The sequence below is a fragment of the Symphalangus syndactylus genome, chromosome 1 (genome assembly GCF_028878055.3).
Source record: "Symphalangus syndactylus isolate Jambi chromosome 1, NHGRI_mSymSyn1-v2.1_pri, whole genome shotgun sequence".
Taxonomy (NCBI): Eukaryota; Metazoa; Chordata; class Mammalia; order Primates; family Hylobatidae; genus Symphalangus; species Symphalangus syndactylus.
Window position 1 is genome coordinate 26264250 of NC_072423.2, and position 24857 is coordinate 26289106.

Genomic DNA, 24857 nt, shown 5'->3' on the forward strand with positions numbered 1-24857 from the left:
TTTGGGTATATACCCAGTAATGGGATGGCTGGGTCAAATGGTATTTCTAGTTCTAGATCCCTGAGGAATCACCACACTGTCTTCCACAATGGTTGAACTAGTTTACAGTCCCACCAACAGTGTAAAAGTGTTCCTATTTCTCCACATCCTCTCCAGCACCTGTTGGTTCCTGACTTTTTAATCATGGCCATTCTAACTGGTGTGAGATGTTATCTCACTGTGGTTTTGATTTGCATTTCTCTGATGGCCAGTGATGATGAGCATTTTTTCATGTGTCTTTTGACTGCATAAATGTCTTCTTTTGAGAAGCGTCTGTTCATATTCTTCGCCCACTTTTTGATGGGGTTGTTTTCTTCTTGTCAATTTGTTGCAGTTCATTGTAGATTCTGGATATTGGCCCTTTGCCAGATGAGTAGATTGCAAAAATTTTCTCCCATTCTGTAGGTTGCCTGTTCACTCTGATGGTAGTTCCTTTTGCTGTGCAGAAGCTCTTTAGTTTAATGAGATCCCATTTGTCAATTTTGGCTTTTGTTGCCATTGCTTTTGGTGTTTTAGACATGAAGTCCTTGCCCATGCCTATGTCCTGAATGGTTTTAGGTCTAACATTTAAGTCTTTAATCCATCTTGAATTAATTTTTGTATAAGGTGTAAGGAAGGGATCCAGTTTCAGCTTTCTACATATGGCTAGCCAGTTTTCCCAGCACCATTTATTAAATAGGGAATCCTTTCCCCATTTCTTGTTTTTGTCAGGTTTGTCAAAGATCAGATAGTTGTAGATGTGTGGTATTATTTCTGAGGGCTCTGTTCTGTTCCATTGGTCTATATCTCTGTTTTGGTACCAGTACCATGCTGTTTTGGTTACTGTAGGCTTGTAGTATAGTTTCAAGTCAGGTAGCCTGGTGCCTCCAGATTTGTTCTTTTGGCTTAGGATTGACTTGGCAATGCGGGCTCTTTTTTGGTTCCATATGAACTTTAAAGTAGTTTTTTCCAATTCTGTGAAGAAAGTCATTGGTAGCTTGATGGGGATGGCATTGAATCTATAAATTACCTTGGGCAGTATGGCCATGTTCACGATATCAATTCTTCCTACCCATGAGCATGGAATGTTCTTCCATTTGTTTGTATCCTCTTTTATTTCACTGAGCAGTGGTTTGTAGTTCTTCTTAAAGAGGTCCTTCACATCCCTTGTAAGTTGGATTCCTAGGTGTTTTATTCTCTTTGAAACAATTGTGAATGGGAGTTCATTCATGATTTGGCTCTCTGTTTGTCTGTTATTGGTGTATAAGAATGCTTGTGATTTTTGCACATTGATTTTGTATCCTGAGACTTTGCTGAATTTGCCTATCAGCTTAAGGAGATTTTGGCTGAGACGATGGGGTTTTCTAGATATACAATCCTGTCTTCTGCAAACAGGGAGAATTTGGCTTCCTCTTTTCCTAATTGAATACCCTTTATTTCCTTCTCCTGCCTGATTGCCCTGGCCAGAACTTCCAACACTATGTTCAATAGGAGTGGTGAAAGAGGGCATCCCTGTCTTGCGCCAGTTTTCAAAGCGAATGCTTCCAGTTTTTGCCCATTCAGGATGATATTGGCTGTGGGTTTGTCATAGATATCTCTTATTATTTTGAGATACGTCCCATCAATACCTAATTTAGTGAGAGTTTTTAGCATGAATGGCTGTTGAATTTTGTCAAAGGCCTTTTCTGCATCTATTGAGATAATCATGTGGTTTTTGTCGTTGGTTCTGTTTATATGCTGGATTACATTTATTGATTTGCATATGTTGAACCAGCCTTGCATCCCAGGGATGAAGTCCACTTGATTGTGGTGGATAAGCTTTTTGATGTGCTGCTGGATTCGGTTTGCCAGCATTTTATTGATGATTTTTGCATCGATGTTCATCAGGAATATTGATCTAAAATTCTCTTTTTTTGTTGTGTCTCTGCCAGGCTTTGGTATCAGGATGATGCTGGCCTCATAAAATGAGTTAGGGAGGATTCCCTCTTTTTCTATTGATTGGAATAGTTTCAGAAGGAATGGTACCAGCTCCTCCTTGTATTTCTGGTAGAATTCGGCTGTGAATCCATCTGGTCCTGGACTTTTTTTGGTTGGTAAGCTATTAATTATTGTCTCAATTTCAGAGTCTATTATTGGTCTATTCAGAGATTCAGCTAAGATCTAAATATAGATGGAAGTTAACCAAATCATTTTGCAATGTAAAGTAGGACAGAGGAAAAGAAGGCAATGAGTGTTTGTTTCAGGAGCAAAGATCCAAAGTTCTAGTAAAACGAAAAGTACAGAAATTTTTAAAAACATGTTTTGCACAGGGGAAAAAACATAACAGTTAGGAGTCAAACCTAATAGCACTTCACAAGCCTTTTTGAGATCATAATTTATCATGAGAAACCACAGGAGGATTTAAGCAGGGGAGTGATCATTCTGCTTGCAGTAGAGAGACCCATTTGGAGGGACAACGTTAGAAGCAGGGCTCCCACATATACAATTAATGCCATCTGGATAAAAGATTATAATGAAATAAACTAGAGTCAGGTCAGATGGATAGAAATGAATGAACACAAGCAATATTGGGGTGACAGAATAGGACCTTTTGACTTATTAGATATGAGATAGTAAGAGGGAAGGAGAAATTAAGAATGCTAATTTGTTTTCCCTTTGAAAGAACTGGATGGATATTGGCACCATTCACTGAGATAAGATTCACGAGAAAAGGAGAAAGTTTAGTGGGAATGATTTCAGCTTTGAACATGATGAGACTGATATAGAAATCTGTTGTTCAAAAGGGAACCATCAACACTATCAGCATTATATTAGCATACCATTATTCAATCATTATCATATCAGCATATCATCAAATAAGTGCTCACTACAGCTGTGGGGTTGAAGAACCTCCAGGGAGGAATATTCCAGTGAGAAAAGAGGAAGGGCTTGGAGAAAACGACAAGTAATATCAACAATGAAGAAATACAGCCTGCTTAGGAGAGAGGCCAACTAAGAAAAGTAATGACATTATCTGCAGAATTTAGTAGCATCGTATTAACATGGACTGGGTAAAGGCAGAAGCTAGATTACGAGGAGCTCAGGATTGAGTGAGGCCTTGGAGGCACCCAGTGCAGAAACTTCTCAGAAAGCACAATGCAAAAAAAGAAAGCAAAGGGGAGAAGACAACAGAGAATCAGAGGGAACTGTGAGAACTACTGATGTTGATGATAATGATACCTTATTGTTGCTGGGTTTGGTGCTGTTGCTAATTTTATTTTAATGGGAGGCATAAGTTTAACTACTTGTGAGAAGAAATCAGTAATACAGGAGACTGGAAGTATAAGAAGGGAAGTAATCAAAATTTCCTGAGCAGGCAGGCAGAACATGGGATCCAGAGGGCAGGTAAAGGAATTATCCCTGAAGCAGAGAAAAACATGTCTTGTGAATTGTAATGTGAGAGAAAAAGAAAAGAATGAATGGTGAGAGTTAAGTTCTTATATCTAGGTGGAAAATTACAGAATTTACTTTTTTTGGACTCTATAATCTGCATAAAATAAGAAAGTAAGTCAGCTGCTGAGAGTGAGCCTGACTAATAGGCAAGGAAATCTGACAATAGAGAAGATTCTGTTGAAAGGAGTTTTGGAGATTACTGAAAAGAGCTGATAAAAGAAACAGTAGGGTTGCTGTGCAATCGATAACAAACTTTCTGCCCCCACTGACTATTTGCTTTCTTCCGCTCGATTATAATAAATAGCAGGGAGTTTTTATCTGCCACAGCAATAATCGTCAGCTTCTTCATATGGGCATTTGTTCTCCTCTAACTCTGTGGTTGTTGTATAAATAAACATGGAACAATAACCCAGGGAAAATCTGCTTCACACATTCCGAAAGAAAAGTTGAATTCAAGAAACCGGTTTAAAATGATGCTAAAGAACAGAACAGGAGTCATATAATCATAAATGTAGGATTGTAACCAGGCTGGTCGCTCTACCCAATTGTCCTTCTCTTGCTACCCTAGAGAGACAGTCATCAGTATAAAGCCCCTCTTGAAGTGAATCCAAGAGAGTGAGTTTCTGAAGTACCAAAATATCCTATTAGAGGAGATTTCAAATACAAGATGTTCCATGGTAAGAAATCTCAGGAGAGCTCCTTTATGAAGTCTCAAGCTGTATTTAGGAAGACGTCACCAGTTCTAGCTGACACTATGATTTGAAACTTTTTTTTTTCTTTTTTAATTAAATTTAAGTTCGGGGCACATGTGCAGGATGTGCAGGTTTGTTACATAGGTAAACGTGTGCCATGGTGGTTGACTGCACCTATCAACACATCCCCTAGGTATTAAGCCATGCACGCATTAGCTGTTTATCATGATGCTCTTCCTCCCCCTGCCCTCCTCTGACAGTCCCCGGTGTGTGCTTTTCCCCGCCCTGTGTCCATGTGTTCTCATTCTTCAGCTCCCACTTGTAAGTGAGACATGTGCTATTTGGTTTTCTGTTCCTGTGTTAGTTTGCTGAGGATAATGGCTTCCAGCTCCATCCATGTGAAACCTCTTAATCACAGCTTTCATTGAATTGATGCTAGGTACAAGTAGAATTATTATATAAATAAATGAACTGTGAAATATTAGTACCTATGTTTTACGAATTACCATTACAGAGAAAATCAAAATTTGTAAAATAAACATGCATATAGTGCACATGTACCCTAAAACTTTAAGTATAATAATAAAAAAATAAATAAATAAAATAAACATGTAAGAAGATTGTTATTCACACTCTAAAATGATTTTTACAGATTTCTTACAGGAAGTAAACATATGCTTTTAAGTAACAGTGTGGACATACTTGGTCAAATAAAATCTCGAAGGAGTTTTCATCCTCAATCATTCATCTTCTACCTTTCTCACTCCTGTTTCTATCTGGCTCTGGCTCCTTCTACATAAAAAGATTTCCATTATCACCCATATTAAAAAAAAACACCAAACAATTGTATTTCTATATAAATGGTCAGGTTTCTATATTGCCTTTTATTTATGTACAAGTTACTTTAAAATATTTGTCAGCCACCAATTTCCTATTGTCCACTGAATTTCCTCTCTATATATCATTATTGGCCTCCAAACTATCAAATTTAATAGATAACTTTTCCATCCTTGCCTGAATATGATAGTTTGTTGCCTATCCAACAGCCTTTCCCTCCCATCCCCAAGACTTTCTCAGGAATCAGGGGACCATATGCTTCATAACAGCCTCAGCCTGTCTAGGAAATTCAATTCCCCTTGGAAGTGAATGCTTTAGGCTTGGGCCCACAATGCAACTCTTGCCAATGGGGGTGTATGTTCATTTTCTGTAGTTACTGTAACACAGGGGTCCCCAACCCCCAGGCCACGGATCCGTATTGAGCATTATCACCTGTACCACCACTGCCACAGGTACCAAGCATTACCACCTGAGCTCCCCCTCCTGTCAGATCAGCCGCGGCATTAGATTCTCATTGGAGCACAAACCCTATTGTGAACCGTGCACGAGAGGAATCTAGGTTACGCACTCCTTCTGAGAATCTAATGCGTGATGTGTCACTGTGTCCTGGCACCCCCAGATGGGACTGTCTAGTTGCAAGAAAAATGAGCTCAGGGCTCCCACTGATTCTACATTATGGTGAATTGTATAATCATTTCATTAGATATTACAATGTAATAATGACAGAAATAAAGTGCACCATAAATGTAATGTACTTCAATCATCTCCAAACCATCCCCCTCTTCCCTCTGTCCTGGTCCATGGAAAAATTGTCTTCCATGAAACCCATCCCTGGTGTCGAAAAGGTTGGGGACTGATGCTGTAACACATTATCACAAACTGCCTTAAAACAACACAACATCAACTTACAGTTTGGGAGGTCAGAAGTCCAAAATGGGTCTCACTGGGCTAAAATGTAGATGCCAGCAGGGCTGCATTCCTGCTGGAGATTCTGGGAGAGAATCCATTTGCTTGCTATTTTTAACCTTCTAGAGGCTGCCTGCATTCCTTGTCTCATGCCTGCCCCAACCTTCTATCTTCACAACAAGCAATATAGGACCACATCATTTTCACATTGCAAACTCTCTGGTTCTCCCTATTCTGCCTCCCTCTTAAGGTCATTTGTGATACACTTGGTCCACCTGGATAATCCAGGATAAACTCTGAATCTAAGGTCAGTTGATTAGCAATCTTAATTTTAGCCGCAACCTTAATTCAGCTTTGCACACAACATAATTCATTTACAGGTTCCAAGAATTACAATGTGGATATGTCAGTGGGGGGCGTTTTTCTGCCTACCACAAAGTGTAAGAGAAAGTCTGCTGGGCAGGGAAAGAGGAAGTTGCAAGGTTTGTATGTGCTATGTGGAATTATGGCAATCATTGTAGGATTAGAAGATGAGCCAGCCTAAGTGGGAAGACTTTTATTGTAGGAACAATTATGATTTTATCATCATTTTGTATAGTCCCACTAAGTAAACCAAACGCAGAGCAATTTTCATTCTACTTGTCACGAGATAAAATTCGATTTTTGTGTATTCATTTGAATTGTTTTCTCTTTCCCATAGCAAAAAATTCTAACTGATACTTTACCTTCCTACACTTCTCTGAGCATTTGAATTTCCCTCAACCATTTTGAAAAATTCATCATGCTTTTGTGGTATTACTGTAGCCTGGTTTTCTCCTACCTCTCAAGCCATTCCTGCCCAGATTCATTCAAAGGATTTTCTCTGTTTACACTCTCACTGACGGTTTTCACACCTGGCCCTGCCTTCAGCTTTTCCCATCTCTCTATTCTTCCTGAGTAAATTCATTTTCTTCCAAAGCTTTAACTCTCCTTTGTGTGCTGATTCATATTTTTTACCTCCATTTAGAAACTCCTGTTGTTGTCTATGCTTCTTCTATGGTTTGAATGTCTCCTGTACCACATTTTGAAACTTAATCCCCAATGTGGCATTATTGAGAGGTAAGGGCCTTTAAAATGTGGTTGAATCATGAGGGTTCTGTTCCCGTGAATGTATTAACCCATTCATGAATTAATGTATTAATGAGCTAATGGATTAATGGGCTATCAAAGAGGGGAACTGATAGGTTTATAAAAGGAGGGAGAGAGACTTGAGCTACCATGCTCAGCCCTATCTTCATATGATGCCCTTTACTGACTCAGGACCCTGCAGAGTCCTCACTAGCAAAAAAGCCCTAATCAGATGCAGCAACTTGATCTGGGACTTCCCAGCCTTCGTAAGAAATAAATTTTCTTTCCTTATAAGTTACCCAGTTTCAGGTATTCTGTTGTAAGCAACAGAAAATGAACTAGGACCACCTGCTTCCAACTAATTATTGCAGATTTCTTATTGACTATCCCCTGGCTCTCCCCTCCTCAACTTACTTTGTTCCTGAACTTTCTAATATCTCTTCTGCATCTGTGAAAGACTCCAAAACTTACTTTGGTCAGCCAAGTCAAACACATGAATAAGCTTCCACTTCTCCTTCTCACTCAGACACTCTCCCTGTTGAATTAGCCACTAAATTCATGGCCTTGACCTTCTCAAAATCCTTTTATCTTCCCACCTCCTCATGTCTATAATCATGACTTTGCTTCCTCATTTCTCACCCTACAAAAGCCATCTCAGCTTCTTTCCCTGTATTCAAACTCTCAACCCTTTAACCACAATCCAATATCTCCATGCTCATCTAATGAACCCTGTATAATTGAAATAAGATCATCTCTCTCCCCTGCTTAAATCTTTCTGTGTATTTTCATAACTTTTAGGCTAATAATAAACATTCAACAAATGATACAACGGATGTAGTACACATTTGTTATGCTACCTTATCTCATGTATCTTTTCAACTATCCTGTGAGTTAAGCAATATTATCGTATCTATTTAACAGATTAAAAACTGCAATTTAGAGAATAGATACAGCTTCCAAATATCATACAGTTGGGGAGGTTTGAGTTGGGTTTTAAGCCGAATCATTCTCACTCTAAAATCCATGCCTTCAATCAGTCACATTTCTTAGGCGAGTTCAAACTGTCCAGCCAATGCCTAACTATCAAAAAGGATCCCTCGCCAATCGTCTCTAACCCCCAATTGCTCCATCTCTCCAGTCATATAAGCCACTCACGATTTCTCTAAAATGCCATGTGTCCTTGCTGCTCTCTACCACATACTGCTTCTATCTACCAAGAAGATCCTTTGCACTTTTTGTTTTCATTTTCTAATTGGTAGAGCAAGCTTGGCCATGCAAATTCTCCTCCTTGCAGTCTTCCACAATTTCCCAACAGCTGATTTACGAGTTTCTCTCTTGCTACTGTGGCATTTATATCCACTTAAAATAATAACAGCTACCACTTCTTACCTGCTTTTCCATGTAAGACACGTCAAAGTGCTTTACATACATAAATTTTTTAATTCCCTAGACAACTATTAAGATAGCTTAGTTTACAGATGGAAAATAATTGGAGAGTTTATGATGATACAGGCATTTTGTTCTATAGTCTCTATTCTACTTTCTTTTTCCTTTAGGGTATCTTGAGAGCAGGGACCATGGCCTACATGATTTGAATACCTGAGAGCTACACATAAGCAAGGTTGTTTCCTAAAGATAAGGTAATGGACCACCCATTAAACTAAGAGATCTGTGACAGTACAGATATATATGAGTATTGTAAATGTCTTGATATTTTACTGTTTGGAAAACACAGAGCATACTAGTTTGATATAAGTTCTTGTTCATTTCTGTTTCCTCACCACTTTCCTGTGAACTACTTAGTGGCATAAACCATTCCATATTCACCCTGGATTCCATGTACCTAGCACAGGCACTCGACAAATGAACTAGAAAGTTAAATTAATCATCAGATATTAATGTTAGCTTGGCCTCTCCATTTTATTATGTGCCACATATTCAAGACAAGAAGAAATCTTTATTAAATCTCTACTACATCCAGCTCAGTAGGAACTGGAATTACTACTAAAGTTTATTGTACTTCATCATCATCTACCACAATTCATCTGGTTTTTTAGAAGCTATACAGGTGAAGTGAATGAGGGTATGACATAAACACTCTTTAATTGTCCCAAGGCAAATAAAACAATATTAGCACCTTGGCCACAGTTTCAAAAATCAAGTTAAGAATTCCACTTTATATTTTTCTCATAATGCTATTTTTGTTTTGCAGCACTTAGCTAATCTTTTTCTTATACTGGCATGATATTATATTGTTTGTGAATCTATATCATACTTTGCCAATAAATTACAAATCTATTTTATTATGAACAATGCACATATGTAAATGCTTTGAAACTTATCTCTGAGATATTCTAAATGTATATTTAAAAAATTGATGGTCTCTTTAAGCAGAATCTCTAAAAGGCATCCAAGCTAGACATATTCTGAGTATTTCAAAGATAGAGAATGTTACTTAAGTGTTTAGGTGTTGCGTACCAGGCAACTGTGAAGAATCCCTGAGGTGGCAGAATTGGGAAGCAGAACTAATAGCACTGAAGAGAACAAAATACTCCATGGAGAGAGGCACAGGTTACTGATTTACAGTTAGCCACAATTTCAATTTACTCCAAATGAGACAACATGAGTAACAAAGACAGAGAAGGACTTTGTTCCAGGTGAGAATTAACACTGGTGAGAACATCTGATAGATAATGTGATTAGAACACAAGTCTCTCATTTAGAAAGCTTAGAAGCTTTGACACTGAGGAAGCTTAGTCAGTGCAGCCCTGAAGGGAAGAGGCTGCACAGGAGCCTATTCAATGAGAATTCAGGAAAGAATAATGGCTACAACCTCTAAGGTGTGCAAGTCAGCCTGAAAAACATCAGTCAATTACAGTTGACACAGCAACAATGGAGGAAAGAAGCTAGATTGGCTCATGATGGCTTTTTCTCTAGTCCTTACTTCTGGGGAAACAGTCCTTTCTTTTCCTTCTTGTCTCTGCTCTTTTTTTCATGATGTATTCTTCTCTGCCTATCTCACATTTTGCCTTCTCTCCATTTTTTATAACTCACCATCTTTTTCCATTCTTCATCCTCTTAATTTCATAAGATACAACTTTAAAGACATAAAAAAGTTTATAAAATAGGTAAATTATAAATGAATTTGTAGTAAAATATTTATAAATTACCAAAATTGCATTCATTTAATAGTGTTTACTCTTAATCCAAAAAGCAGGTGAAATTAGTATATATTTTTCTGCCACTCTAAAAATGCCTAGAGCAATTTGAAAGTAAAAAGAAAAAATCATTGCCTACTTCAATTTAGACATGGAAGCTCATTTTTCAACAGATTTGTCTTAGAAAATTGATTTTTCTTTTTGCAGACCTTCAAAGAAAATTGTCCTGAACTACCCAGTGTTTTAGCATATGTTATATTACAAATATTATCATTAATCAACACTAATTTGTTTATTTCTTTGCTTTGTGTTTTCAACTGACAGGCCCTGTTTCTAGTTCGGATTTTCTTCTTCAATGCAGCAAGCTAAATCTTGAGTTGTTATCAGTAAATATCACTTAAAATATGCTAAATTGAGCTTTTAGAAACGGAGGTAGTTCACAATTCATACATAGTTATTGATTAGATTTGAAGAACTACCCAAAAAATATATAAAATATATGTAATAGTTGGTTTACAATTTTGCATGCAATGGGTAAGGTTTAAAACCTAATTATCATTCTCTAATGGCTATTATTATAAAGACCAAAATAAAAGTGTTGATGAGGATGCGGAGAAAAGGGAACCCTTGTGTACTGTTGGTGGGAATGTAAATTAGTACAGCCATTAGGGAAAACAGTATGAATACTTTTCAAAAAACTAAAAATATAACTACCATAGGATCCAACAATTCCGCTATTACTGGATACATAGCCAAAAAAATTTAAAAATGAAATTCGTATGTCAAAAAGATATCTGCACTCCTGCTGTTCATGGCAGTATTATTCATGACACTCAAAACATGGCATCAACTAAGCGTCCATCAATGGATGAATGGATAAGAAAAATGTAGCATATATATACACAATGACATACTATTTATCCTTTAAAAACCCAGGAAATTCTATCATCTGTGACAACATGAATGCCCCTGGAGGACATTATGTTTAATAAAAGAAGCCAGACACAGAAGACAAAAATCACATTTTCTCGCTTATGCGTAGAACTTAAAAATGTTGGCGGGCACAGTGGCTCACGCCTGTAAATGCCAGTACTTTGAGAGGACGAGGCGGGCAGATCACGAGATCAGGAGATCCAGATCGTCCTGGCTAACACAGTGAAACCCCGTCTCCACTAAAAATACAAAATTTAGCCGGGCGTGGTGGCGGACGCCTGTAGCTCCAGCTACTAGGAAGCTTGAGGCAGAATGGCGTGAACCCGAGAGGCGGAACTTGCAGTGGGCCAAGATGGCGCCACCGCGCTACGGCCTGGACGACTGGGTGACAGAGCAAAACTCCACCTCAAAAAAAAAAAAAAAAAAAAACTACAAAAATTGAGCTTATAAAAACAGAGTAGAAGGGCGGTTACCAGGGGCAGCAGGATTGGGAGATGATGGTCAAGTATACAAAATTTCAGTTAGGAGGAATAAGTTCAAGAGATCTACTACACAACGTGGTGACTATAGTTACTAACAATGTATTATATACTTGAAAGTTGCTGAGAGTATATTTTAAATTTCTCACCTCAAATATGTGAGTTAAAATAGAACTATCATTCTTTTTATATTTGTGTTTCATTAATGAACTTGTCTATTTATAATATTTATTGAACAATTTAATAGAAATGTGCAGGAGTTACTTGGTTATTTAAAATAAATGAAAAATAAAGAATGGACAAACCACCGCTGATTAGGAGATAAACAGCAACCACAATTAGGTAAGGAGATAGTATGAGAAGAAAGAGAATGGTTATAATGTTATATGATATAATGATTTATTTTGGCCAAAAATAGCCATCTACTAAACGCTAGTGTCTAAATATCAATTATTAAATACATTTCCTATTCAATATGTACTGTGAGGAAAAAAGCAGACCTTATTTGAAGCAATCTATACATCATAGTATCTAATATAATGAAGTTCTTAGATACATGTATTACAATACTGATTTTTTTTGTTTTATTACATACTGGTAGAATTTCAATTATTCACAACACCTCCTGAAATTCTTATTAAATTAGCAGCCCAGGCAGTTGATAATAAATGGCATCTAACCAGCAGCACCCTAGTGCAGCAACCCCCCAAATTAAAAATCTAAGATTCATGAAAACTCAAAAAAAGACAAAACTCACAACCAGCAGCAACCAAGACAGACAGCAAACTTTGTACCATAAATGGATTGAAAAAAGCATACCTAGGCTTCAAATTGTGAAAATAAGATCACATTTTTCAAAACAATGGAAAGACATGATTCCTCAACCAAAGCCTAGCCCCTGGCTAAAATTTTATGTTCTATACCAACTAGAAAATTGATAATCATTTCCTCTACTCACAGGCATTGATGAAATAATTACATTACTTATAAGGAAAAGGATGTAATTGACAGATAATATTGATTAAGTCATTGCTGTTTCAGATACTGTTCTAAGTACTCTGTATGAATTAATTCGTTTACTCCTCACAGTCGTAGCCATTTGTTGTAGGTTCTATTATACTACACAAAGTCAACAGAAGTTAGACAGTGTATAACCACGTTTAAGAAGTAAAATCTCTATGTTAAAACAGCTCTCAGAAAACAGGATTGTGGGCAATAGAAAACAAACATTTTATTTTTATCAGTATATTTAAAATGCTAGATAAAAATAAACAGTGAAAGAATCTTCCATGCTGAGAGCTGTGATTTTACCTGGACTTCAGTTGTTTAAAGTATTTAAGAATCATATGGTGGTAGGAGGAAATAACTACATTACTTATAAGGAAGAGGATGTAATTGACAGATAATACTGATTAAGTTATTACTGTTTCAGATACTGTTCTAAGTACTCTGTCTGAATTAATTCATTTACTCTTCACAGTAGCCGCCATTTGATGTAGGCGCTATTATAATACACGAATTCAATAAGAGACCTAGGATTCAAATCCCTGGGGCCCGATTCCAAAACCCTGCTTTTAACAATTACATTAGATATAAGAGTACTTTAGTGCAGCTGGTGCATTTGGCAGGAATTAGAAAGGGATTCATGCATATCAACCTGTGCTCCAGCTTTATATCTAAGATCCAGCCTCAACCATGATACAAATTAACAGAGAATAATCAGTAACAGTCACCCAGCTTTTCTCCTCAATTATGTAATCTAGAACAAAGGAAAAGAAACAGCTTCTGAGAGAATTCAAGAATAAGTATGTTAACAATGATCTACTAAAGAATATAGAAGAAAATATTCAGGACATCGTTTGATATTCTCAATAGTGTCAGGGAAAAAAAAGACCCAACAGAATTGAAGCAGAATGCCATAACTAGATACCAAGCTGAAGTGAAAAATCATAGGAAGAGATATAAAAACTTAACAGAGTAAATAAATACCACAATTAAAAGGAGACAATAAAGGCAATCATTCAGGTTTTGAAAATAAAATCAGTGATGTGGTAAACATCACCTTAAGTTGTCAGAATTCAAATGACGACATAAACGAAAATGCAGAGAAAAAGGGTGATCAATATGAAGGTCATAGGGTAGTAACTGATGCAGTTTAAAGGGTGAGTAAATAAGTAGAATATATAAACAAAGTACTAAAGATTGTATTAGGAAAAAAATGACTTGAGGTAAAGAAGCAGCTATGGTTGCTGACTGAAAAATGTTACCACCTTCTGAAAAAAATCAAAAGAATAGATTCACAGTTAAAAAATCCAAAAAATATATTTTGAGTTAATGAAGAAAAATTATCAAATTTTCTATTCCTAAATAACTAAAAAATTACACACACACATCAAAAAGGGGAAAAATCAACAGTGTATTCATAGGGTTTAGTCAGGAATTTAGAGCCACTAGACATGTTACGTGAATACAGTGATTATGGGAAGAATACACATTACAAAAATGTGGGGGAACCAGAAGATTAAAAAAAAAAAAAAGTAACTCACCAGCTGGCCAAATTGGCAATAGAAAAGTCAGAGCTTGCTGGGAAAACCAGGAAGCCACCAAGGTAGAATGACATGGAAAGGTCTATGAAATGGTCAGCTCCATGTCTTTGTACGACTACCACCTCTGAGGGTCAAGTCGGGTGCCTGCTGGAGAGACTGCACCACTGGTCTGCAAGGCCAGCATCTGGGTACACAGGCCGCACATCAGCAGAGGGGAGGAATGGCTTCCGCTTCCCATATCCCTTCTACATCTCACCCAAATTCCTCTCTTGGCCAACTCTGAGCCAAAACACAGAAGGTAATTCTTGGCACTGTGGTTCCCAGACTTAGTCAAGTTGACAAACACAGCCATCGTCAACAATGAGTATGCGATAACCAGTATGGTAAACTGTACAGCCTGAAAACCAGAGAATACAGAAGACTCTATGGCAGAACTGAGAGGCAGCTGGAGCTTTCAGCTCCTCACTGGGGCTCCAGACTTCGTATCTTCTTCTAAGGAGATGGCAATCCTGAAAACACCCAGTCCTACCCCCAAAGCCGGAGGGAGGCAAATTGAGTACTTTGTTCATCTTTTATTCCTTCAGCCCAAGGAAGGATATAAACAATGATGTGAGAAGGAGGTGAGGATGCTGGAAAGTGAACAGTGGAGAGGCTTTTTCGGAAGGAAGCAGCAGTTTCAGCAATATATGCCATATAAGGGGCACGTCTATCATTGAAATGCAACACACTCCTTTCTAAGAAGTACGAATTCTGGTACCCAAAACGTAAGAAAAATATCAGAAGAGACTATGGCTCCTAGATGGCCTAACATAGGTGGAAGTCTTTGCTTCTAAACCCTCTAACTCTCCACACCATTCCTTCAGGCCACGAAAATATATAATATTGCAGCCCTCAAGTAATAGCTCAGAGGAGAAAAAGAAATCACTTTAGATACAGTTGGAAAAGAACGATTAATTCACTTACTCTACTTCATGGGAAAAGAATGTCTGTTCAGAGCTCCCAAAACATGAACAAAATGAAAACAAGTGGCATGGCACATGTGGAAACACATCAAAATGATAACAAAAATCCAGAAGGGTTTTAAAAAGCCAATTAGAAGGAAATTAAAATATATAGAAGACTGATTTTAAAAAGCAAAAAGCAAAAACATTTGGAGACATGATTTTAAGAATGACAATTCAACAAATAAAAAAGAATAATTTGAGGACATAAGAAAATTTCCCTGAAATAAAAATCTGTATTTGCAGAAAAGAGGAAATAAAATTTTTATTTAAAATTAAAATAGAATTAAATAAAAATTTATTACAAATGCTCAATAAAAATATGTATTCTAGTCACTCTGTCAAACTTTAAAGACAAACAAAACATGTCTTCTAGACACAAATATCAAATCCATAAGAGGAAACAATTTCCCTTCTTGGAGAAATAATTTCTTCAAACATTATAACTGTCAGAAGGCAATCGAACAATGTCTACAACTTTAGAGTAGGGATGGGGAGACACAGAAAGAATGACCCAACAGTTCATAGCCAGTCAAGATATAATTTAAGAAATGTGACAACTTGAAAAAGCGAAGAATAAATGGTATCTCTGATCCTCTTTCAGGAGGGGGGTGAAGGTGGGATAAACTTGTGCCAATCAACAAAGAATTTGGTATTGGAGAAGCTGCAGCAAAAGAAATTAGATAGTGAGTACTGAGTCCATTTAAATTGCACACACTAAACAACACGGGAATTGTGGTTAAAGAACAGTAAAGCTCATATAATGATACAATGCAAAATATTGATAAATACTGAAAAGTGAGAAAAAAAGGAAATAGAAAAGTGGGTAAATATCAATACCCTACTTTATACAGCAAGAAAAATTAAAACTGTCTAAAAATGAGACGTGAAAAGTGTTGTTTCTACCTCTTAAGTCTCTCATATTTTTTTCTTAGTTTTAAAGGATCTTTAAAGAAATAATGTCTTGTGATTAAGAAATACTTATTAAATTACATAATTCCTTCAGTTTTACTTCTTTTGGTGTGAAATGTAGGTAAAAATAAACACTACCTTTTATTTAGGAATGGTGTTTTCAGTATAAAACCATATTTATAAAAGCATTTCTATCTACCCATCTATCCCTATGTTTATTTCTCTGCACAAATGTCCAAAGAAAGATGGATTGGTTGATTAATTGACAGATAGATACACAGATGATGTAAACAAGAGCAATGTTTCTTTCTGGGTAATAAACTTTAAGGGAATATGTTTTAAGCTTTTTTATTTGTGTATTCCTGTACATACAGCCATGCATTCTGTAACATGTGACAACCAAATAAAAGGTTCTGAAATGCAAGGAATGAGATGAGATCTAGAAATCCTCATTATATAATCGTTGGGGCCGGGCGCGGTGGCTCACGTCTGTAATCCCAGCACTTTGGGAGGCCAAGGCGGGTGGCTCACGAGGTCAGGAGATCAAGACCATCCTGACTAACACGGTGAAACCCCGTCTCTACCAAAAAATTCAAAAAATTAGCCGGGTGTGGTCGTGGGCGCCTGTAGTCCCAGCTACTCAGGAGGCTGAGGCAGGAGAATGGCGTGAACCCGGGAGGCGGAGCTTGCAGTGAGCAGAGATGGCGCCACTGCACTCCAGCCTGGGCGACAGAGCAAGACTCCGTCTCAAAAAAAAAAAAAAATCATCATCGTCATCATCATCACAGTTGGAGTTTTACTACTCGGCTAAGAATGAAGCAAACAAAAGGGAGTGTATCTAAGCAATGGTTGCCAAATGGTTCACAAAATTCAATGGAAATGTCATACCTCAAAAAAGATCTGAAAGGAGAATATGATTGCAATGTGACTGTCCTTATTTTTATAGGATATAAAGCAGACATGAACTTGCAAGCACGCATTTATACAAGTCAAGAATTTGGTGGCATAGATATGAGAGAAAGTAGAAATGAAGAAAAATGCAAATAAGACACTTAACTATAAATATATATATACCTGTAGATATAAGGAAAATAACTCAGTGATTCATCTTAATCTTATAATTAGAGAAAATAAAGTTTTGAAAAACTTAAAAATTTTGATTTATCACTAATAGAATTTTCTGATATAAAAGTGCAAATTGGGAGTCTGGATTATCCAAGCAATAACATTATGCTAAAGGCTTTTTTTTCCCTCTAAGTGATTCCTCATTTTTTAATAATGCCATTATTATTATTAAATAATGCTGGGCTGTCATGGGTGACATATGAGGTGTTATGATCTGATGGATCATATTTAACTAGCTGCTGATATCCATAGCAGCCTGATTCATAAGATATACAAAACCAAAAATACATAATGAATATTTCGATGGCATTTAAAATTTTAATATTCTCAAAAAGTTCATGTTATAAACATCACTTTTAATTAGGATAGATTTCAGATATATACTTAGAAATAGACATTTGGAAAAAATGGCACAGCAAACATAAGCACGTAGCTGTCATGGGTCTCTAAAATTGAGATATTGCATCAATGTCTTACTTCATTTGCAACAAATGCTGTTATAAAAATTCTTTTGATAAGTAATTTTGCAAAAACCCTGTCTGTAGTACAAAATAGAAATATTAAAAAAGTACATTATGAATAAAAGTTCTCGCCATTTTTAAATAAAGTAGCATACATTTTAACTTGAAATTTTTGAAGAAAATAGAAAATAAAAGATATTTATTACCTGAAATATATACTAACTTATATCATTATTTTCCATTTCAGATAAATTCAGATATTTTTAGTGGATACAAAAGGATGGCCTTTCCATATACTTTAGTTGATATTGATGATGTGTGTAATGATTTAGTTGAATAAGCATGATCATGGAATAACTTATAATGTAACCTTATTTTCATCTAACAAAGTACCTTAAAATTGATTTTATTTGTGCAGACTTTCCTGCTACTTGGATGAAATTCAGGGCAAAGTCTATGACTTTTCTCATTATTGTTAAGTAATAAAAAGTGATACTTTTACTTCTATTCTCAAAAGAGTGCAGTTTAATAATTTATATCGCCGCTTTACTTCAATAATTAAAATATTCAAAATTAATGTAAATTATGGAACCTCTCCGGCTACTAGTGGTAAGTACAGATGATTTGGTTGAGTTTTTTCTTTCACCTTGTACTTTTACTCTCTTCTTCTCCCTCTGCTGTTGCATTTTCTACTACCTGTAGGATGAGAGGAGGCAAGATACAGACAAGAAGCCAAAAAATTTGTACTTACAAACATGGCTATGAAATGAAATAAGCCCACCCTGGTCTTGGTTAGTGTTTAAAGAAGTCTCATAAAATACTATTTTAGGGTTTGTTTTCTCCATTTATAGTTTTCTATAGCTTTTTCACTCTGGTTTCTTCAATGCAGGCAAATACACCTTTCCAGCCGGTGACCTTTGCCTATTTTCTCATTCCCTGAGAAACTAGTACCTTCTTTCTCTCAAAGGATTTTGTAATCATTCCAGGCATATTAATTGAATATGATTTAATATTACCCTATGCTTTTCCTCCTGTTTATCTTGTTCCAGGGAAACACACATGCATTCTTTGCCATGACAAATCTTAACACAGTCTTAAGACGTAAGTCATAGCCACCACTTCTGACTTCCATATAAGTGCTACTAGGCAGCCAGACCTTCAGATTTCTTATACACTTATGAGACATAAGGAAAATCCTAACATATATATAATTGGAGTCTTAGGGGAAGATGAGACAGAAAATAGAGAAGGAGCAGTATTAAAAGATATAGAAGAATTTTCCTAAGTTGACAAAGCTATCAAGCCCGGCGTTAAAAAGTACTATTTAAATATAAAAGAGCAATATTAATTAACAAGAATATAGGAGTTTTTAATTCTATTTCACTACTTTTATATATTTATTACCTTTATTGTTAAAAGGAGATTAAGCAAAACTTCTCCTTTAATCCTCTGGCATAGTAAAATGTGAATCTATTAACAGACAAGCTTCTAGAAAGAGCAGCCTATACTTGTTGTCCCATTTTTCTGCTTCCCTCTCATCCTTTAAACCATTTGCGAAGCATGGCCATCATCAGTAAAACCTCTGCATTGTCAGTATATTTCAGCCCTTATCTTCCTCAACTTTTCTACAATCCTTGTCACCCTTTATCACATTCTATTTATTGATTTTTTTCCTTACTCAGATCCTGTACCACTACTATTTCCTGGTTCTTCTTCAGCTTTTTTAGTCTCTGTTACAGGCAGGTCTTCTACACCCTCCTTAAATAAGAATGGGCCATCTTATTCATACCTGTAGTGTCTACAAATAGCACTAGTGAGAAATGAAATTAAGGAATGGAACCCAGGAAATCAATTCAGTCATTTAAGGCCAAAACTGATGTCCTGATCTCTCCACACAAACTTACTTGTCATCGTTTATATTGTACCGTAGTGAGCATATCAAATTTCCATAAAATAATTCAAAAACTTGAAATCACAGATTCCTCTTTTATGAATAGCCTCCAGCTTTGAACTCGTTAACGATGTTTCAGGGATTCTGAGATATATAGATTTGCTCAAATATTTAATAGAAAATTACAGGCTATGCATCAAATAAAAAAATGATCAAAATTACAATAATCTGCATGCATTAGACTATGAGAAGTAGACATTAATTTTGGATACATACTTATAGGGATATTTACAGAACGCGTTATCAGCATATTACTACAAAAAATATAGAATTTTACATATTGTATAATCATTGTATATAAACACTAAACTTCTAATATTTTTGCATATATATATTTACATATATACGTTCATTTTATATATCACTACAGAGTTCGAAGAATTTAACTACTTATACTTTTAGTAATTTTAATTTAATTAGCCACTTTACAACCTTTCTTTTTCACTTTTACATTTTTATACTTCTGCAACTTGAATTTCTTCACCGTAGCCATTTCCTATCTAATTAAAACATTGCTAAAAAAGAAAGTACACAAACATGTATATAAGACAGAACTTAGTCATGATAAAATTTTTTTCTATCTAAACACTAATGTTAGATTGGAATGGATGACTGAGAAAAACTGGAAGTAAACAATGGAAGTTAATGTGTTAGCTTTATTCATAAAATATTCATAACCTAGCAATCTCCAACCAGTGCCTAAAGAAATAAGGTGAATCCATTTAAAGAACAATGTTAGAGCATATTTCAATGTACATTGATAATCATTTGCATAATTCAAATGATTGCATTATGGGTAAAAATCCTCAGATTCTGTACCTGAGATACATGTACAGTAAAAGATACATATTCTAAAAGAACAATCAACAAACACTGTGGTCTTGGAAGATTCCCAGACAGGATGGTGGCCAAAAAGGGCCTGTGAGGAAAATATATTCAGACGGCTATTATGATCCTTCTGACTACCATTTCAGTTTTCTCCCTGTGTAGATAAAATTTATAGAGAAAAATATATTTGAAGTTTTCTAATACAGCGATTTTGAAAAACATGTACTTTTCTAATATAGGAGAATCATTAGAGGTATGATGTTATCTCAGTTTTCTTTTACAGTCTTAAAAAACATGATAGTGAATTGTCTGACTTACAGTCTAAATAAACACAATGGAAAAAATTGACTGGCAACAGGTTATTTTTCTGAAAAACTGACATGTTACATGAACTTTACAAAATATAGCTATTTTTCCTTTGAGTCCCCAAGGGATAGAGACATCAGCTTCTTAGGCCTGTGCCCTTGAAGTAGACTTTAAGAACTGGGCATTCTGTTATTAGTATTCAGTTTCTAAAGTCATATTCTAATAGAAGCCTACTTATTCTAAAAAAATACATGAAAGTCTCAATTTATTGATTCTAGCTTCTTCTGATTAACAAGGTATTGTCATTGATATAAATGTCCTTCATCAGATGATCTGATGTGTACAAGATATAAATATATCCTGAAAATGGTGATAAAAGTAATCAGTCTTACTCACCACAAAGAAATCAAAATGATAATGATTTCAGAGTTAGCAGCTATAGAAATCTTTGACTAAGTGTTATCTTGAAAAGAGAACCAGCACTACACAAAGAATGACATTAATTACGCCCTCTATTATAGTATCTAAATTCAAAATGACAACTTTATTTTTGCCAATAATGACAAATGTATGAGGCTTTTATTTGGTTTGTGAAGGTAGGTTCATTTATTTATGGAAATGTCAAGGTAAAAAATCTTAGGTAAGGTAATGCAAGGAACATCATAGCTAATATTTTCTGGCTCTGGAAACCTGCATCTGCAAATACAATCAATCAAGTCAGCCTTCAAAGTGGCAAGCTTTATGCACTTTGCAGAATATTCATTCCTTTAATCATTCAAACATGATTTTTCTTAAAACTAGCAATAATACCAGTAGCGTGATTATGTTAACATTAATCTATTGTACATTTTGAAATAGCTAGAAGAGAATAATCTGAATATTCCTAGCATAAAGAAAAATATTTAAAGTTATGGGCAGCTCAATTACCCTAATTTAATTATATAAATGCAACAAACTATATGTACCCCCAACGAATGTACATCTATTATTTTATGTCAACAAAAATAAATAAAAATTTTAAAGTCTCAATATAAAAAAAACAAAAAAACAAAAAAACAAAAAAAAAACTAGCAAAACAGATTGCAAGGCATAATTTTGTTTTAGGAAATACCTAATAAAATGAAATCCTTATGTAAATAAACCGTGACTGTTAGAAATCATTTTTAGTCTTCAATGTATAACAAATATATGATCTTACTACAATATAAAAACAGTGAGGTTTTTACACTTGCTGTAACAACTGGACGTGTGTTTGCATTTTTATTGGCTGATTGCATACTGGTTGTGGGAAGAAAGATTTTTCTAAAACTTTAAAGTCAAATGGTACCGCATTTATAATTTATATGTAAGCATGCTTTGTAAAAACCCAATCGTGATAGTTTATTTAGGTGCTACCCCTCCAAGATATTTCATAGAACAAGCTGAAGCAACACTATAATTACTTTCAAAAGCAATCAGATAGGTTCCCAAGAGCAATTTTTATTGATTAAAATTATGATTTGTTGCTCTTAAAACTCCCTTGTGCTGCCCTTTTATTTTAATTTTTATTTATTGTCTCAATGCTGTCCATCACAAAGCTCACAATATACCCAGTATCGATTGTTTGCTCTTCTGGGCACATGCTTCCCACTCCCTCGACAGACTTTTGATTTCACCTGAATGAAGAGTCACTTTTTGTTATTTAAACCAATGGATTCCTGCACTGTTTTCTCTAAGAGGCTTCTGTTGATGTAAGTATTGATCAAAGGACTGCACGTATTTTTGTAAATAATTTTGAAAAATAATAACATTATTTCCATTTTGAACTCACCGGCAACTCTCTTGAGTCAGAAGTATTCAGCAGAGAATTGAAAAACTAAAAACTAAAATAATGATTAGGGGGTGAATAAAAACTCAAAGCGTTAGTTTGTTTAGTATGCTTGCTAGGTACCCACGGCCTTTCATTTAAGATCATGCTGAACATAAACAGTTTATTTACATACATCAATCATTAGAATTGCCTTCCCACTTGATAGGGTATTGACCACTTTTCCCCACCTCAACTCCAATTGATAACACAAAACAATCAAAACATATTTTCAATGGATTATGCTGATGATTCAAATTTAGTAAACAGACACATTTTCTCAAATTAGAAACTCAGACAGAAAGAAAGTAATCCCAGATTCAAAGTTAGGAATGCAAAAACAAATGCAGAGAAGAAAAAGAGAAGCACATGGGTAAGTCTAGAATAACGCTGTTTCAAGCTATCATAACAATTATTGAGAGTATTTGAAATGGGTGTAACATTAAAGTATAAAGTAACAATGGCACATAGGTGAAAATAAATAGAACTCACGGGTTGTTGGGTCTTTTCATTGTCTATCAAGACAAAAGTACCAATTAACTTAGACCATGATAATTAAAGAAAACAAAATAAGAGCTTTAGAATAAAAGAATAGTTTTAAAAATTATATTTTAAAGTGCCAGGGGAAAAGTGAAATTTTTAAAAAATATTCAATAAACCCAAAAATGTCCAGAAAAGAGAAAATGGTACACAGTACAAGTGTAACAAATAGAAAATATTAAAATGGTAGATTGAAACCCACATATGGCCATTATTACATTGAATGTGAATGGACTTAAGTGTTGCAATTAAAAGATAAAAATATTTTTCCATACACACATACACACATCTAAAATAAAGTGAAACAGCAGAAATGAATGTAAACAACTAGAAAAAAACACTTCATGAGAATACCAGATAAAATGCCTGAAAGAATAATGATGAAGCTTAGTAAACAGACAAAAGTGACTTTAAACAAACAGTACTATTGGAGATAAACACTTAAAAATGATACAGGTTCAATTCACAGGGAAAATATATAAATTCTAAATTTTTATGCACCTAAAAATGACTTTAAAGTGGCCAGGCGCGGTGGCTCACGCCTGTAATCCCAGCACTTTGGGAGGCTGAGTTGGGTGGATCACCTGAGGTCAGTGGATCACCTGAGGTCAGGAGTTCGAGACCAGCCTGCTCAACATGGCAAACCCCGTCTCTACTAAAAATACAAAAATTAGCCGGGTGTGGGGGTGGGCGCCTGTAATCCCAGCTACTCTGGAGGCTGAGGCAGGAGAATTTCTTGAACTCAGGAGGCGGAGGTTGCAGTGAGCCGAGATCCCACCACTGCACTCCAGCCTGGGGAACAAGAGTGAAACTCCGTCTCAAAAAAAAAAAGACTTTAAAGCACATAAAGCAAAATTACAGAACTTTTAATGAGCAGTAAATAAAGAAATAATATGAGATTTTAATATATACTTATCACTGAGAAAACACAAAACACTATAAAGATTTAGAAAATGCGAACAATTAACAAGCTTGACCCGACAATCATGTATGGACTACTTACTATACCTAACAACTGCAGGAAACCCAATGTTTCAGGTGCAGATAAAACATTTAGAACAAAGTGACTATATGCTGGGTCATAGAGCAAGATCCAACAAAGAAAGACCAACAACACTGGTTGGAATTTAGTCCTAAAACTGTAATAAACAAAGGAGAACGGTAATGCGAAATCCTATGTATTTGGAAATAAAAAGCGTAATAGGCCAGGCACAGTGGCTCACACCTGTAATCCCAGCACTTTCGGAGGCTGAGGCAGGCGGATCACCTGAGGTCAGGGGTTCGAGATCAGTCTGTCCAAAATGGAGAATCCTCGCCTCTACTAACAATACAAAAATTAGTTGAATGTGGTGGCACATGCCTGTTATCCCAGATACTTGGGAGGCTGAAGCAGGAGAATTGCTTGAATTCAGGAGGCAGAGGTTGCAGTGAGCTGAGGTTACGCCACTGAGTTCCAGCCTGGGCAACAGAGCAAGACTCTGTTTCAAAACAAACAAACAAACAAAAACTAAAACAAAAAACAAAAAACATGATAAATAAGAGTAAAAGAAAGCACAATACAAGTGAGAAAAAGATATTTTCAACAGAATAAAAATTAAAATACTACAAGTAAAACCTTGTGAGATAAAGAAGAAGCAGAGTTTAGAGAGAGATTTATTCCCTCAAAGGCATATGTTTTAGAAAAAAACTTCTTTTTCATTTTGAAAAAATTTTAAGAATATGACTAAAACCTATAATCAAAAAAAAAGGAAAGTAAACCCAAATAAAGAAGAGTAAATT

The 24857-nt window shown here is 35.6% G+C and overlaps 1 long non-coding RNA gene across 1 annotated transcript; it reads right to left on the bottom strand.

The window, feature by feature from the left end:
• Positions 1 to 4227: 4227 nt before the first annotated feature.
• Positions 4228 to 11402, bottom strand: LOC134731981 (uncharacterized). Its single transcript, XR_010114747.1, has 3 exons — positions 10865 to 11402; positions 4845 to 4934; positions 4228 to 4577 (listed from the first exon to the last, which is right to left on the bottom strand). It is a non-coding gene; the product is annotated as an uncharacterized lncRNA (long non-coding RNA).
• Positions 11403 to 24857: the final 13455 nt, after the last annotated feature.